Here is a 17,966-nt window from a genome sequence, read left to right as displayed (position 1 = left end):
GCCTGGAGAGGGCGAGTCCATGATTATAGAGAGCCCAGAGAGGGCTAGTGTGCGGAGGGACAGGCCCCAGTGCGGGGGCACCACCTGTGTGTGGAGAGGCCCCAGGAGGGGCGAGTATATTGAGCGGTCCCCAGGAGGGGGGCGGATATAATTAGTAGGCCCGAGAGGGCTAGTGGATAGAGGGGCGCCGGTTGCGCGACAAGCCCAAGGGTGCCGGTGAAGGGCGCATACAGGAAACTGACCAGATAACGTCCAGTACATCTGTGAGGATGTGCTAAAGGGGAGGTTGGAGGCACGCATAGCCCATAAGGCTGGGGTGCACCTGGTCAGTACATCCAGGATAGGGGACAGGATATACTTAGCACCGTGTCAAAGAGGACAATAAAGCAGCCTCCATTGTAAAACACCAAGACGTGGTGGATGAGATTGAGGGTGTTGAATCGCCTACTTGGCACGGCAGGGGGAGCTAGAGAGATCACGGCTGCTCCTAGGCCCCAGTCCGTGACACCTACCCACAGGACAGAAGGACAAAACTGTTGGCCACCAACATTGTCACAAGCAGAAACCAGCCTCAGGCTGCAGTTTGCTGCCCCCCATCCTGGAGAGGTCTAACTGTTGGGTTGGGCACCCACCTAACTTACACCAACCGCATTAAGTTCAGGAGTAGGGCAGCGTCCACCTTTTGCATAATACCCTAGAAGTAAGAGCACTCACTCAGAAAATGGGGAACCTGGGTTCCTAGACATCCTCATCCTGAAGGGATTAACATTTATATTTCAAGAGAGTGCCCTGTCATGCCACCTTTGCCCCACCTGTTGAAGGTGGACCCCTAGAATATGTAAGAGTCATAAAGCAAGGAGAAAACCAAGCAAGAGGAAGCCTGCCTTTGTAGTTAAGTAGGAATAATACTCCTCTGGTCCTGATGTCTGGACTGTTAAGCCATTTTACATTAGACAGTCACTGAAAGAAAAACATAAATGACCAGGAAAACATAAATGACCCTAAGGTGGCATCCATTGACAGTAGGGACCAGAAATATAGGCTCCTTTCTAAAAGAGTACCATTTTTACAGGGCTACAAAACCAGGCTTTCCCTTCCCTGTCCTCCTTCCAGGTTCCATGGTTCTTGCATTTTTTTATGCCCAGTGAACCAGCTTCCACAGGATGTGGTTAGGGTGCTTCTTTATGTGAATAAAAGTGACCGTGGATGGTATGCTTTGGACTGAACTCAGTACTGTTGGTATTCATTGGGCACCTACACTCCAGCTGCTCTGGATCCCAAGATAAATGTGACTAAAATGCAGCCCTAAATCAGACACCTAAAATGCAAGGAATTGCAGGAGTCCAGAATTACCTGTGCACAGCATTTCCTGTTGGCTGCCTATGACGCCACATTCCTCAGTACGTAAGTAGGTATTCTGGGTTGCCATCTGGAGACAAATAATTCTCTCGGCTGACTGTATAGTGATCATAATCCTCTCAATCTAGACTATACTCCAGGGCAAGCCTTCTATATATAGATGGCCTGAAGCCAGAGGGTACAGGCAAATACTGCATTTAGATTGACCTAACTCCCAGCATTGAGAATATCTGCATGTACTGCTCCAGGTCTACAATCATGCTGCTTGAAGTAGCCCGTATGATTGTACACCAGGTACAGCAAACCTTTGTACGTCCCCTAAAAGGTTCAGAACCTATAGGAATGATCTGGCTTTGACCCATTTATATCACTTGTTTCACCTAGAAATTGTTTGGCGTTTGGGGAAAGTCAGAGTAAGATTAAGAATAAAAATAACAGTTTAGATGTATTTACCTTGCTTTTGCCTTAAGATTCATTTCTATCCTTGGCACAAAACAAATCAGAGTTGCCAACCTTCTGGACGTGCTGGTAGGAGTGTCCTTTTGCACAGGCACCAGAAGCCTAAAGGGAAACAAAGTTTTGTTGGGGACTGCTCTAAATATTCAGTTGTATGGGGGGTTGAATTTTCTAGGAATTCCTGTCACTTTTATTGCTGTTTTATTGTTTTGGCAAAATGCTCCAAGCAATAGACAAGTACATATTATAGCAATAACCTACCTATGCTTGAAGACAAGAGTATAAGTTATCAGGTATAACCTATAATCAGAACAAAATATTTTGATTTACCTACTTTAAATGTTAAAATTTTTCATTCCTTTGTAAAGAGAGAGAGAGTGTGTGTGTGTGTGTGTGTGTGTGTGTGTGTGTGGTATACAAATGAACATATACAAAAATCAGGCAAGTCTTGTCTCTTACAACAGTCTTCAGAATACTGTTGACAATTTGCATGTGTGTACATGTGTGCGCCCATGCACATCTATGTATCACTCTATACACCTATTTATTCTATATTTATGTATGTAAAGAGCTGAATTAGATTTGAATCGATTAACTTATTTAATTAATTTGATGTACAACATTTTCTAAAGCGATTAAGTAACACCAGAGCCTAAGTCCATCAAAAGTTAGTCAATAAGTCCCATTGACAATTTGTCAATTTAATGATGTGTGTGTATGTATGTGCGTGTGCATGTGCACACACACAAGTATATACATATGTAGACAAAATTTTGATGTGTCCATCATCTTTATGTTCCTCTTTGAAATGTTACGATTAATAGGAGAACAATATTTATTTGTATGTCATACGGCAGCAAACAATGTTGGCATAAATAAAATTTAATAATAGCCATGCCAGAAAGGGAGAGCATTGTGCTGAGAGCAGTGCATCCATAGGGCACCTGCAAACTTACTAAATGCTATGCTTCACCATAGTTGCATAATCAGAAGTTCTCTCAGACAAGGTAGTGTACCAACTTATTGATCTCCTGCCTAAGACATATATTCTGCTTTGTAAGCCGGGTCTCCCATAATAACCAAATTGCTCCTATATGAGAAGTTGAAGGGCATTCCTTAGACACATTATTTCACTATGTCAAAGCATTTGTAAGTAAGTACTCTTGTTTCTCTATCTGCCTTCTGATTGTTTTGTATATAATCAATGGTTAATAAATGAACAGTAAAAAAATAGCTTGTGATCAGATTAACTTAAACAATCAAATTATGTATTTCTTTAAAACTGTTAAGAATGACAGATTGTCAGTGAATGTAATGGTTAACGTAATTTCTTCTCATGCCAATAGGTACCCAACAGGCACAACACTGGCAAGTTTTAAAATATAATTGGCCAATAATTTATCATAGCTGGTTAAAATCCCTTTAAACCCTTTAGATAAAGCTATCTACCATTATTTACCTCTGATATCATTTCTTCTTTGTTTCAAGGAAGAACATCAGTTTTATATATTTTAACTATAATATTTTAATAGGCTGAAATGCCTGGAACATTGAGTCTGCCTTCTGACAGAACTGAGAAACCCGTAGACAATCCTATCTCACTAGTGTTGTCCCTCACAGCATCTGACTGATAACTCTAGAAATTAAATTGACCTATTTATTCATTATTTCATTTGGGTTTAAACCTCTGCAGCATGATTGCCATCATGTCGGTACTGCCAGTGACCTAGGTTGTGAATATAAGAGATTGCCCCAGCAACACTTGATAATAAGTGGCAAAACATTATTACTTTCTTTGGTACTCATTATAATAACATTAATTGGGGTGAAAGGTAATCCACTTCATATGCTAAGTCATGGATCTTCTCTGAAGGTGTCAGAACAGGATTGCGGGAATAAGTAGGCAATGGTGATTTGTTGCAATAATATATTTCCTCAAAGCTCAAATGAATTCAGTATGAAGTATGGGAGAATATGAAGAAATTTTCCTTTGATTTGGGTTATCTAGATTTGGTCTAAAAGGTCATCATGAAATGAGAATACAGTGATTGAAAGGCATAAAACAAAACAAAAAAATACCAGTATAATTTATGAGAAATATTTTATTCCTTTATTTTTTTCCACATTACTTTGGTCCCTCTCCTGTGGTCTTCAAAAACAATTGCGGGGTTTTGGGACGGACAGAGGCTTGAAAGATACTTCATGTATCATATACAGGTGTCATTTAAAATTCTGTCTTTCCATTCTTCCACCACACTTACTTTACCACCTCTCCCATTCTGGAACAGGAAACACTTATTGGGGGTTGTTTGGTTTTTTTAAAGATACGCATGCTGCAGCATTGAGTCCTTTGACGGAAATGTGTAAACCTTATGCCAGGGTAGCAGTTTTCTCCCCTTTGAGAACTGTCACTATCGCACTCCCTTTTGAGCTCCGTTTTGCCACTTGAATAAAGAACTGGTCTCAATTTCAAAGAAAACATTAAACTACCATTAAAAGTAAAGGGAATTATGTATGCCTAATGAGGAGAAAGCAGTCTAAGTAAAGAAACAGGATTCTCTAAATTTGTATCTTTCTAAGAAACATCCTGGCAGGTAACAAATGGGCTACCTCAGCTAAGTCAGGTACAGTTTCTGTTTCTACATCCCCATCTGATCTCTCTTTTCCTTAGAAACATTTCAGTAGAAAAAGAGATTCAGCTCAATTTGGGTTGGCTTAAAATTTGGGACTTTCATCTATATGAAATAAAAGGGTTTTTTTTTTAATTAAAATAAATCCCAAGCCTCATAAAAAAGCATCACGGGGGCTGGCTACTGCCAGTTCAAATGCCTAATGAAAAGTGTGAGTTTGAAAGTCAACTTGAAGTCTTAGAATAGATTCTAATCTCAGTGGATCTGAAAATCTTGGCATTTAGTGACAGACACTGGAATGGGAAGTGTGTGAACAAATCCCCCCACACCTGAAGAGTATAAAAGTTACCTTTAATGTATATAAATAACACTTCCCTTTACCATCCTAATGAGCAATACCTATGGAGTCTTATGTTGTGCACAGTACGTAACATTCCTTAGAAATGTGTTGATTTTGCCTAGCATTCTTCATTCTTCTGGCTTTGTGTCTCCTGCAGGCCTCCACAGCTTTTTGACCCTCTGATAAATTTTAGCATCACTCGGGAAGGTCAAACAGAACAAGAATGAATTAAAATATAAAGCCATTGCGGGGAAAAAAATCTCAACCTTTTGATAGTCTCAAAGGAAACTTCAGTAGCTCTTTCAAATGGCGAGTGTGTAAATTGTACTGGACTTTAAAAAATGTATTGACCAGCCTTTGGTTTTATTGGTGTACATAGGACATTGATAGTTTTCTATGCTAATCTCGGATCAAACAAGTTACAAAACTTTGTATACATGTCTACATACAAAGTAAACTTAAAAAAAAAAACTTTAAAACTTATTCCCAATGTTTCCATACATAAGATTTCTTACATAGTTTTATATTGCCATAAATCAAAAGAAGCTTCTTGTCTAGCCAGATAATCTGTCAGGGTTATTTTATATTAAAAGAAGAAAAACAAAAGTAAGTTAGCTGAGGAAAGAGCCCAGTATATATCTCTTCTGTAGCAGGTAGATCTGAATACAAAATAGCATCTACCTCTCCAGTAAGGAAGAAGATTTCTCTCCATTTAAAGGTGTAGTACACAGAAAACAGGTTATAACAAATACTACTTACAAACAAAATGGATCTAACCCTCCTCTATCCTAAGAAGTGTCACTGTAAAGGAAAGATCATCCCACTGACAACAATGGATTTGCAGCATTGTTAAACTTCCATTAAGTGATAGACAAATCAAAATCCCCGAGAGTCAACAAAGTTGCACCTATACAAAATACATGGATTGCCACATTAGAGCAGATCCACGGTATATGTTTTGCAGTACCTGTCTCTGGTAACAGCCAGGTGCTTCATGGGAAAGTGTAAAGATGGGCTTTTAGTAGACAGGTGTGAGATAATCTGCCCTAAAACCTGGTATTTAAACCAGCTAAGCCTAAAGCAAGAGGGTTAACTCCTTTCCAATACTCTTCTTTTGGAGCTCCAGAAATTCTTATTATTCACAATAATCATTCTCTCCATCTCTGAAATTTGTTAGGTTCCTGATGTCAACAATAATCTGTGTCAATTACTTCCACAATCTAATCACACATATGTTGATAGCCTTGAAATTGCTGCCTTTTAATTTCATCCTCTATCTCTTTGTTCTTGTGTTAGGAGACAGAAAAGCTTCCAAACTACCTTCTCTGGATAGCTTTTTTACATAAAATAAATGTATACTTTAATCATATCCCCTCCTTTCATCTCCTTTCTAGGACTGATAATAGAGACTTTTTCTTTCATATAAGTATATTTCTGTGCCTTCTATCATCCCATTCCCTGAATCACATCAGGAAATAACCTTATTGATGTAATGATCATTACCACACACAATAGTTTAAATGAGGACATACTATCAATTCGCATACTGGAATACCAATATTTACCTGGCAAATTAGGGTGAAAAGATTCATGAACTTTTGTTTGATCTTTCCTCCATTTTTAGAACATTATTCCCCCCCCTCCCCCAGCCGCCATGCATATGCTAGCATTCAAGATACATTTAAATCATAAAAGAGCTGTTTCTATTGTTTTGAAGATGTATTTAATGAAAACATTTCCTGTTTTTAATATTCTTTTCTTTCTTCTGAGTTTTTCCATGTGTAGCAAGAAAAGAAAAAATAGATTTCCTATGGTACCCCTCCATTTTTTAAGTATCATCATCTGTATTCACTGATTCTCTTTATTTGTCTCAAGCTACATTATCAAAAACAGCTACCTGAATTTCCCAGGCAAAACATGTACAGCTTCACAATCAAAACTGGTTACTAGAAATGCAGAAGCAGGCCAAACTAAGACATTTATTTTAAAATAAAGACACAGATAGAAAGTAAAATGAATTAGGTGTCAGATCCTGTAGGAATCATGTTGTATGTTAAGGAAATGTAATATTGTACTAGGTGATGGTATGTTTCAGTATATTTTTATACACAATCAGGGATCAAACCTTCAGGAATCAATGGCTTAAGCAAGGGAAACAAGGCAGAGAGAAAGACAGAGATAGTCAAAATGCTAATGTTTTCAGGATAGAACGTGCTAAGCCTTAGACAAGGGTATGTGTAGACACAGGAAAGGAGCTACTCAAGATATGTTAATGTAGGTGGAAAGGTGATGAAAAGCAGCAAGAAGATTGGTATGCAAACCTCTTAGCTCCAGTACCTCTAAGAATAAACTAATGGAAAACAAGGATTATAGAAGAAGGTTTTGGAAACAATAAGATAGAAAGGATGGAAGTTTTGTGCTAGGTTTGATCAGTTTCTAACAGAAGATAATGTAATGATAAATCTCATAGGATAAAGCATAGCAAGAGAGAGGGATTCTTTCTAGTGGGAGCTAATGTGCTATGGTCAATCAGTGTGGGGCAGGTAGAACATGCTGGGTTTGGTACTGCTTGGCTCTTTTGGGAGGTTAAGCACTGATGGTCATTTGAAGAGATCCCATCCTTCTTCAGGTCATTGGACTGTGGAGACTAACAGAACTGATAAGCCAAGCCCCTCTTTTGGGGAATGGCATTTCATGTCCAAGTTTTGCTTCCTGGCTGTGCTTTTTCTCCTATGCTGCCTTTTTGGGCACATCCCCATGAGCAAGAATATGCATTCCCCAGGCACAAATTGCAGCAGCACATATTTATGTGCCCTGGATGTGCCTGCCTATCATGTCCAAGTTCTCCCTCCCTCTGTGCTAACTTTCCCTACAGCTGGGCATCTTGTGACAATTATAACAACCATGCAGTTGGTAGACTGGCTGTAAACAGATTGTGGCAATTGTCACTTGACATCTGCCTCAGGTTGGACAGGTCACCTGGGGCTTTGGCCCCCAATAACCTGAAACAGGATCTCTTGGAGGTCATCCCACCTGTAAATACTATTATTGTAATTTTAACTGCTGTGTTGGGGTGGCCATTTATATCTGCTGCAATATTGCCATCTAATAGATAGATATTTTCTATTGTTTTAAAGTAACTGTACAACTGCTACTGGCCTTTGGATTTAATAAAGAAATGTTAACTGAACTACTGACATGCACAATCAAATTCCAACAGATCTGCAATCCTGCAAATTGGTGCAGTATGTTTTCCTTAATGAGACCCAAGTGTTTTATAGAACTGAGGCTCAGAACGTAGGGTCACTTTCAACCCCTTTATACCACCCATTGGTATAAAAGGAATATCTATGTCTTCTACATCTGGAGCCTCCTGAGAATTCAGTTATGATTCAGGATTCACGTCCATTTCTTCATCCATCTCTTGAGGATTCTCCTTTCATATGAGAAATCCCCCGCTAGTGTAGAATTACTGTAGTGGAACTTCCACCATTCACCTCATGGCAAGTAGGTCGAGGGCTGTACTCTGAGATGATAGACTGATGTCTCCAAGGAGATTCTTTCACTCACTGGCTCACAAACACTAATTTGAAATACAGCCAAGATACAGTATGATTTATCAGCACAAACTATTGGGAAAATGATAGGTTTTTAACAGATGACATGTATTCCACAAATTAGCTGCCCATCAGCCTGCTCTCATTGGCTTCAATAGGGGTGTAGTCAGGGTCTGGAGTACAAAATGCACTAGAATTGTTATCCTTTTTTGTTATGCTAAAAGTCTGAGTTGAAATGCATTTCTATGAGAAATATTTTGCCTTATTTTCAGATATTTAGAAGAAAAAAACATTCCCTCCTTTCAGAAGCAAAATGAAACCAAGGGGGATTATCTGCATAAATACTAGCTCTAATGTCCTTCCCATCCCAAACTAATTGTGCAGCATGTGTAGCACTAATTGTGCTGCCATGGGGAGTTCCCCAATAAGCCACCATCCTGGTAAAGTAGTGAGGATATGAATAGCTGTTAATGTTAGTATTTGCCTCACTCAATAAAGTCCCATAGAGTCAGAGTGGATGTGACAATAAGAAAAGGAGGCACATGTATATCACATGAAACACTGTACTACTCGTAATTAGACTTGTTCATATTTAATCGACTGAAAACCTATGGTGTTTAAATTTACCTAAAACTAATGCAGACCTCCCGGTCTGTAGTTCTGGAGGCCCACAGCACCCAGAGGGCCTTGGCTGGTGTTAACTCCAACCTATGGAAGAATACACAGGGCTTTACACATGGCCGTCAAAAAAGTCAATGTAAGCTATATACCTGTCCTTTGAAAATCTATCCTGTAATACTACTGGGATCTGTGCATGCTTTCCCAAGAGTATGCACCTCTGTACAAAAAAGTAGATGGACATATGCAGGTATGCAGACTGTTATACATAGCAGTTCAGTAGGAGAATCCATAAAACAATGCATATCGGACAATTCAGATTTAGACTTTTAAAAACACAAAACACATTTGGTCATTATTTAAGGATCTCTGAAAGCACATAGAAATGCAAATGATATTCTACACCACTTTGGAAACATACTATTTTTTCATGATCAATAACTGACTAAAATATTTGACTTGATATCTTGGAGAATCTGGCTCATTTGTGCTGCATTACAGTCTTTCAACCATTTTATTCAACCATTTTTTTTCCAACCATTTATTTTATTCTCCTTCCTCACAAAAAAAATCTTTCCTTTTAACAGCCACAGCAATGGGGTCTAAAAAAAGAAAATATAAAACTTTGTGTTTTCAGTATACTGAACCCATTGAAATGTCATATGCCCTTAACCTGTCTCTCCCTTAAAAAAAATCCCATCTATTTAAATTCAGTGACATTTCTAGAGTCACTCAGCAATTTAATTCATATGGGGTGAAAGAGGAAACAATCTCAGATGGATTTTGATAACTGTTCTAATAGTTCCCCATGCAAGTGGTTTTTTCCAGTAAGTATATGTTACTACGTAATTATTAGTTTACTAAGTGAAGGTTCATCACTTAACTGAATGAAAACAATAAATCAAGTATCGTTCAAGATATTTAGCTTATCAAGATGCTTAAAATGTTACAGAGCATTTCTATTGTTTTATATTACAGAGCATTTCTATTGTTTATATGTCTTGCCTCTTTAACATTAATTTTTGTTATTTTCAGTTCAAAATGATTACAAGAAAAAAATCAAACACATTTTCATTATAAGAATGAATGGTATTGTCTAGTCACTATTCACATATGATCTTTTACTTTAAAAAATATGTTCAGGTGATTTTTATGAAGCAAATAATGTCAGCTATGGCTGTTAGGTACCAACTGACAAATTAGAAAAACAAAACTACTATGAAATAAGTCCATTAAAAAACCTTTTTTCACTTGACTAAATTGGGAAAAAAATCACTCAAAGGCTTTTACTCATTCTGGTGTTTAGATTCATGTTTAATGGTTGGCAAGATTTCTTTTACCATTTACTCTGATTGACAAGAGCTTATCACCTTCAGTAAGTTTTTGTAAGAATAATTAGTAAAAGACTAAAAATAACCTAGAACCAAATGAATTTTTCCTGCTTCAGATGTTAAATATTTCTTACATCGTTTTAGTAGGTTTCTTTCCACTCTGTCTCCCACCGTTTTCAAAGAAGCATATTCTCTTTGTTTTCTTTCATAGAGTTGTTCTTCAGTTCTTATTCCATCTGATGCCGTTCCTTTTTAAGGCCTGGTCAAATTCCTACTGAAGTCAACCAAAAGATTCTCATTAACATCAATGAGAGATGAATTGAGTCCTTAAGTACTAAAGGCTATACTCAGTTTTCAAACACACAAAAGTAGCTCCCACTGATTTCACTGAAAGTTATACACGTACCTCTGAAAGCTAGAATTGCTCTAAATGCCATTGCCCTGAAAACCATGAATGCATACCAAATATATATTCTAATAACCTAATTAAAAGTACATAATAGGTGAACACATTTCTGAACATTGTCCTGACAATGACATATAGATATATTGAATTGTTATGGCTTATAGGAAATTGAATGGTTCAGATCAAAGACTGATGGAAAGACTGGCTTCATCATACTGTAGTCAAGAATCGTTTTGCCTATGTGATTAAAAAATTGTATTCACTCTGACATTTTTTAATTTTTATTTTCTGGATTTAGTTATGGTATCCTGTCTGCATAAAATTCTTAAGCCATAGACTTAATTCTATTTTGTCACTAAGACATCTAAATGGCACTTGTATGGTCTTCAAGTTTCACAGCAACAAAACGACTTTATCTTGCCTAAGACCTGAATCACACTAAGATGTCAAAATTTCTTACCTTTCCACACATTGGCCCTGAGGTATCCAACTCCAGTTATGTTTCACTCTGATTCAGTTTTGCCATGGTGGCAAAGAAATGCTACACAAAACTCTCAAAAGTGTAGCTAACCAAAAGCAACAACTGACAACTGTTTGACATTGACAACAGTTGCCCAAAAGCCTACTAGATAAGATACTTGCCCAAGACAGCCATATTTTAGGTTCACCTCCCCTCAAAGAAATTGGAACCCTGATCTTCTATGTCCTAAAACCAGACTTTAAGTAGTAGTCCATAGACTACAGAGGAGTAAGGGAATCCTTCTGTTGAAGGTAGGCCACTGGGTAGACAGAAGGGAAAGAGTCTTAAGCAATAGAGCTTTGTTTCTAGTGTTTTTGTGCATTTTGCACTATGTAGTCATTAGAAAAACTGCAACTACAGCACTAGAAGCAGACAGCAGTCTTCTTTGCATGATGCTCCACCTGCTAAAAGCTTTCTCCCCATCAGACTCAAATATAATGAATTATTTGGAAACTTCTTTAAGGGGGAGTCTTCATTACACTATCCTCCCTGGACCACAGAAGTAGGCTTCGTTTTGCTTGCTCTCTCTATGGTCCCATGACTGCCCAGTGAGCCAGATTCAAGAGTGGGCCTGAGGCTGCCTTTAGCCATGAGTGACCTTTACTTTGGTTGTTGGAGCACTCTGTTGAGACATATCAGGTGGGGGTTCAAATCCCTTGAGGATGAGGGGTCCTTAAAGCCTGCCTCTGCTGTCATGCACAAATACTCCAACCACTTGGATAGTGAAGAAGGAACTTTATGTGAGCCACAGAGATACCGCTTTGGGCAGGGCAAAACTCCTGCCAAGACTTGCATATTTTATGTGGTCAGGAGAAAGTAGAATGCCAGCCATCTTAAAACAGGTTAACATTCCTTACTGAAGTTAAGAAAGACCCAGATGCCTCCTGGGCAATAGAGGATACGTCTCTGCAGGTGCTTAATTCCTACCCATTGAAATGAAAGGGCTGTGCTATTTGTCAGGCGTAAGTAACATGCATCTCTGGAAGCTGGTCAACTGCTCATTGAAAGTATAGGGCAACAGTGTTTCTGTACAAGACAACTAAAATACTGCTTTGTGGCTAATCCTAGTAGCCTGGAAAAAAAAGCAAAAACCAACCTGGAGACAATTTAGCAGCCAGGTAGCATTTAGTCCTTACTCTGGAGACAGATGGTTAAAATATGAGATTTTTTTTTCATGAAAATGTTGAAATGCTCGCCCTGCTGCACTGGAAATAGCTGAGGCAGGATATTCTTGTATACCCCTTCTCTTTTTCTTCTCTCCCCTACTCATCTTCAACACGTGAAAACCAATTGTTTTCTTTTCCCTTTCCCCTCTTCCTCATGATGAAGACCATGTTGTGTATAGACTTGGCTCTGGAGTCTTTCCATCTCCAAGCAGAGTAATACAGTCTGTTGTCAATGCAAGGCAGCTACTATGGGCTCCTTACTCCAGCCCTCCCCCTCCATCCAGTGGAGGGCTCCAACCTTGCTTGCAGTCTATTGTGGTACTATCTCTTTAAAATTGCTCATGTTTAACCACCAAAGGGCCTCCAGGTGGTCAAGGTCTCACAGTTTGGGCCAAGCTGGCACAACTCCAGAAGTCAGTATTTAATAAAGAGAGTTCAAACTTTCTATGCTTCGCCTCACTTAGAGTTTCTGAAAAACAGAGGGTACAGCATATACCTTTTGAAAGTACTCTCAGAAGCACAGCAGGTTAAGAAGCCTAACTTGGTGTTAGAGGTGACCACAATTTACATGAACAAAGAGGAAAGGAAAGCAGTCAAAGAAAAACACAGCATTTAAGGGGGGGAAATGTCGGGTGGAGCTTGGAGGGTTACAAGTCATCCTCTCGTGCACTTGGCAAGTTTGCTAAGAATTGGAGGAGACAGGAACTGCATTTCTACATCTGTGTGAAAGCCACAGGAGCTCACAATAAAAGAGGACTTAAAAGTAGCCATTTTACTGAACACAGTGGGTAAGGAGGCTCTGGAAGTTTATTCAGCAGACAATTGAAAATGCTTCCATGTTGGACAAGGTCTTGATACTGCTTAGGAACTATTGTGATTCAAGAGAAATGTTTTATTTGAACAATATCAATTCTCTTTTCACCCACAAAGAATAGAGTCTGTCGCAAAACAGGAAACCATAAGCTTAGAAATTTTGAGAATGGTATACTCTGAGTGTTCAGTGTCATTGATAAAGGACTAAAGAAAAGGTGGCTGAGGAAACCTGACTGGGCCTTCCAAAAAACAGTAGGAATTTCCAAAACCTCTGAAGCCACAAAAAGCACAAATAAAGATCAGATGGGCCATGTACTGACAAGTTTGTGTAGAAACATATGCAAAACTGGCTCAAAGCAGCCTCGAGAGTCACAGCCACCCAAAACTTAGAGCAACACAGATTACACTTTACACAATGCGATTGTGTACATGCTGTCCACGTCTACATGAGACACTGATTGCAGAGTAGCCCGAGACTACTGCACAGTAGCATCACATGGCAAAAACTGTGATGCAATGCTGATGTGCAGTAACCTCGAGCTACTGCACAGTCACAGAAAAGTTGTCTGCCTGGGCTACTGCGCTCAGTCATTTAGTAATTGTTTATACAAGTACTGAATGACTGCACGGTAATGACTGCACAGTCAGTATCTCATGTAAACGTGGCTGCTGGGTAGAACACCTGCTCAAGGTTTGCCTGGCATATGGGGTAGCAAATGCCAAAAATTAAGTTGTTATTTTCCTGTGGACAGAGCAAAAAATAAATAACTGAAAAGACGGCCATAAATCCTCAACTGAAGTGGAATATGAAAATTTTTTCTTGAGGATGTAGTATCACTGGGTAAGAGAAATCATGTAGGACACCCAACAGAACCTTTGTATTCTACCCTCCATACAAAGACTGTAACTGAAGTTAGAGCTTGATAAGAAACATGGCAAAATTAGGATTTGTGCAAGGTTAGGTAGAGATAGTATTGTTCCAGCCCCACACCAGCATGTGTTGAGTGCCAGCTAGCTGGTAAAAGCATATTTACCATTCTAGATAAAGAGGGATTGGTATTTAAACGTCAGTTTGAATGAGGAATCACTGAACTGCACACTTTCAAAACACCCCGGGGAAGATACAAGTTTCTCTATCTGCCTTTTGAAATAAGGTTGGTTAGTGAAGTATTTCACTGTTGAACAAAGAACAATCCAACTTTTTGAGATATTTTGGGCATTCATATAGTACCTGATGACATGATATTAGCTGTATTAATTCAAGTGAGACAAGATCAAATATGGGGGAAATGATGGTAAAAGCTCAAGAAGAGAAGATTGAGTCCAATCCAGATAAAATCCAGTTCATAGAAAAAGAAATCAAATATTTTAGACATGATACTCTCATCACAAAGAATGAAAACAGATGACAGCAAAGGTAAATCTACAGCTAATGTGTAACCTCCACTGGACAAAAAGAGCATTACAGATAATTGGGAATGATTAAATGCTTTACATAGTCCATTCAAGATGATGCATCTTTTTCATTTCCACTGAGACAATTGCCACATCATTTGGCAGTGGTCATGGGAACTTGACAAGGCATTGCAATGTCTAATGCTTAAGAATTCATGTTCTCTGATCCCACCAAGTCAGAAATGTAACACACACTCCAGCGATGGCTTACAACTGCAACGGAAAACACTATGCTCCACTACAGTGGCCACGTCTACATGAGATGCTGACTGCACAATTGTTACTGCATAGTCATTTCATACTTGCATACACTACTGAGCAGTCAGCATCTCATGCAGGTGCAGCCAGTGTGTATCTGCAGACCTAAATAATGAAATCACCAGTGGATAATCTTTGCACCTGAGCCTCCTTTAGGCTTAGTGCAGATTGTTAAACAGGCTGTAAGAGGACATGCAGCAGGATCCTGTAATGCAAGTGTCACACAAGATTATGTGACCTGGCTGCACAGAAGATTACAGGTCAATCCCAGACTACAGCCAAATTGAACTGTGATGAATGTTTCATTGCAGCAAGTTTTTGGATGTGGCAAGATAACTATTCCTAACCATACAAAGTAGGATATACTTAACCTTTTACATGTGTCATAGGAAGGCATTCAGAGAATAAAAGCTCAAGCTAGAAATATATGGAGAAAAATTGTAAGTTTGGTAACCAGGAAGGAAACTATCTGCAAACTCTGAGCCATAGCCATGTGATTATGAAACACATACATAACAAAGGGTTATCATAACTTGAGGTCATTCAGATCTGACTGTACAATATAACACAAAGTAAAAATATAGTTGAATGGTTTGCCCTTTTTGGACCAGGAAGCTTCAGACAAGCCATCCCCTAGCCATTAGTAGAATAGCTCTGGGCCAGATTGCATTCAACAGATGGCACATGGCTTCTGTTATGGCTGAGGCTGGAATTGAATGAAGGGTGTTGGAATTCATGAGAAGCTTCTGTGGAAAGAGAGAAACTAGAGACCCAGAAAGTTATCACTGAGTATTAGTTTTCCCAGGCAGGGAACAGTGCGTAGCAGGAAAAAATTTATAGGAAGCACATGGCATTTAGTTAGAACTTTGATTTGGGCTTTCTGAGATGTTAGTAAGGGAAAAATCCATGCTCTCTACCTTGGGGCTGAGAAATACTGAAAAGGTTGGAATACTATCCTTCCCAGTCGCTGGTGGGTGGAGCTACTCTTTTACCTTCACATGCTACACTAGGTTGTAGCTCCAGCCAGCCTTATACAATTAGCAGTACACTTGCAGCCAATTAATATTTAATGGAAACAGATAGAGAAAGGGTGCAAGGTAAAGTGGCAGAAAGAAAACAGTAAGTAGTAAGAACATTGAAGTATATCCTGGAACCTTATGACTGGGACTTGAGGGCTAGAGACAGACATTCAAAAAAGCCTGAGCCTGAATTGATTCAATCTTTGCAGGTTAGTCTAACCTGGCTAGGCTAGATCAGTTTGTAACCCAAACAGACATCCCCGAAATGCAGGAACATGCCTGCAGTGGTTCAGGCTAAACGCCAGGGGGCGCTAGAGCAACCCTCCCTTCCCTTGTGCAGGGAACTGAGGAGGGTGTGGCCAGGACACTGTGATTAGGGTGGGGTCCCCCCCTTGATGAGCATTTATCAGATCTGTTATCAGCATTTAACACTCCATCTGAAAACAAAGCCTCTCTCATTACAAGCTCTTCTTTAGCAGCTTTTTGCAAAGGAAGGAATGCAGGGACATTACCATCTGAGCTGTTAAATACCTCCAAAAAGCCCTAAGCAGACACTACCCCGTCTGCCTTACACAGCATTAGCTAGCATACCACATGCTGGCTACAGTCCTTGCTGTGGGACAGAGGAGGAAGGTATCTCTGCTTAAGCAGCAGGTAGTGAGGGAGGTGTGGGGGGGCACTGGGAAGAGCAGAGAGGAGGGGCCAGCTCTGCTGTGGAGCAGAGAGTCTCGCCCAGCCCAGAGAGCATGCCTGGATGCTGGGGGTGTCTGGTTTAACCTAAACCAGGAAAGGGTCTCGAACAGACGTTGAATAACCTGTTTGACTCAAATCAGTTATGTCTGATACTACATTCAATCAGGTTTATCTCAAACTGGTTTCAGCCATTTTCAAACCGGCTTATATGCACTGAACATCTGTTCTGTTACAGATTTAAACCAGTTTCTGATCACTTAAACAAGTTTATGTGTAATGTCTGTCCCTAGTCTTAAGGAACTTGTTGAACTGTTTATGTAATTAACCACTTAATAAATAAAAGTGAAATCAGCCAGAGAAAGTGTTGGTAGAGTTTTTCAAACTCTTAATGGAAAACCGAACTTGGGCACCTGTACAGCAATGGCGAGTCAGAAGGAAGTGCTAAAAGAGAGCCCAGAATGACTGCAAATAGACACAGCAGATGTGCATACTGGAAGTATCATTTGAGCAGGAAGTAGTACCTGAACCAGGACATCCACCATCAGAATTGGTACCAACATCTTGGCTAAGTACAGACAGTAAAAAAGCCCAAGGTGGAATCAATCCAGTCTTTGCAAGTTTCTCTAAAATGTGTAGATTGAACCGGTAATGAAGTGAACTCATGTTCATTTTTCAGTGGGCCTGATCCAGGTCAGTTGGGGAGGGGGGGAAGACCCCCGCTCAGGACTTTCTGGTCTGCACAAGGAGGGGGCAGGGGAAACCCCCACTCTCTGGCGTATAGGGGAAGGGGAGAAGACCCCAATTTGGCACTTTGACAGGGGCTCCTCCTCCCACCCCCCTACAAGCAGGGGGAAGGAGCTCAGCAGCTGGCCTAGCAGTATGGGCGGAAAGGGAGGATTCCCTTTGCCCCCCCTACCCCAAAGTTGGGCAAAACAGAGCTCCACAGACCCCAGGCCACCTACCCTGTGAGTGGAGGTGAGCTGGGGACTACAAGGCATCCTGGGATTCTGGGGGAACTGTAAGGTAACTTGTGTTAGGAGGGCCTAGGATTCCTGGAGACCTGATTTGCCCAAGGGGGTCAAGGGGAATTTCCCCTTCTTTCCCACACTGCTGGGCCAGCTGCTGATGTACCGGGGCTCCAGGGACCTCCAGAGGCATGCAGCTCCCCCTCCATAGGCTGATGCCCAGCTCCAGATGCCAGCCCCAGGATAGGGGATTCCTTTCCCCCTGCTCCTCTTGCACATTAGTGACTTGCACTGGCCCAGCTTTGTTGCAGCAGGGAGGCAACCCTTGCAGATCAGGGCTCGGGGCAGAGGTTGGCACAGGACGACTCTGTTCCCCACCT

The 17,966-nt window shown here is 40.2% G+C and overlaps 1 protein-coding gene across 2 annotated transcripts in view; it reads right to left on the bottom strand.

Annotated features, from left to right (window-relative positions):
* Positions 1-6,390: 6,390 nt before the first annotated feature.
* The window catches only part of LOC149872929 (uncharacterized), a 211,547-nt gene continuing 199,971 nt past the window's right edge, over positions 6,391-17,966 (bottom strand). Inside the window, exon 3 of one of the 2 annotated variants that reach the window (XR_016440846.1) lies at positions 6,391-10,565. The gene's annotated coding sequence lies outside the window, so the exon portion shown is untranslated. The remainder of the gene's footprint in view (positions 10,566-17,966) is intronic. The other variant, XR_016440848.1, reaches the window with a different exon arrangement.

Source organism: Crocodylus siamensis, chromosome 1 (assembly GCF_052110815.1).
Source record: "Crocodylus siamensis isolate JL-2025a chromosome 1, ASM5211081v1, whole genome shotgun sequence".
Taxonomy (NCBI): Eukaryota; Metazoa; Chordata; order Crocodylia; family Crocodylidae; genus Crocodylus; species Crocodylus siamensis.
This window is presented reverse-complemented; position numbering and strand designations above follow the sequence as displayed.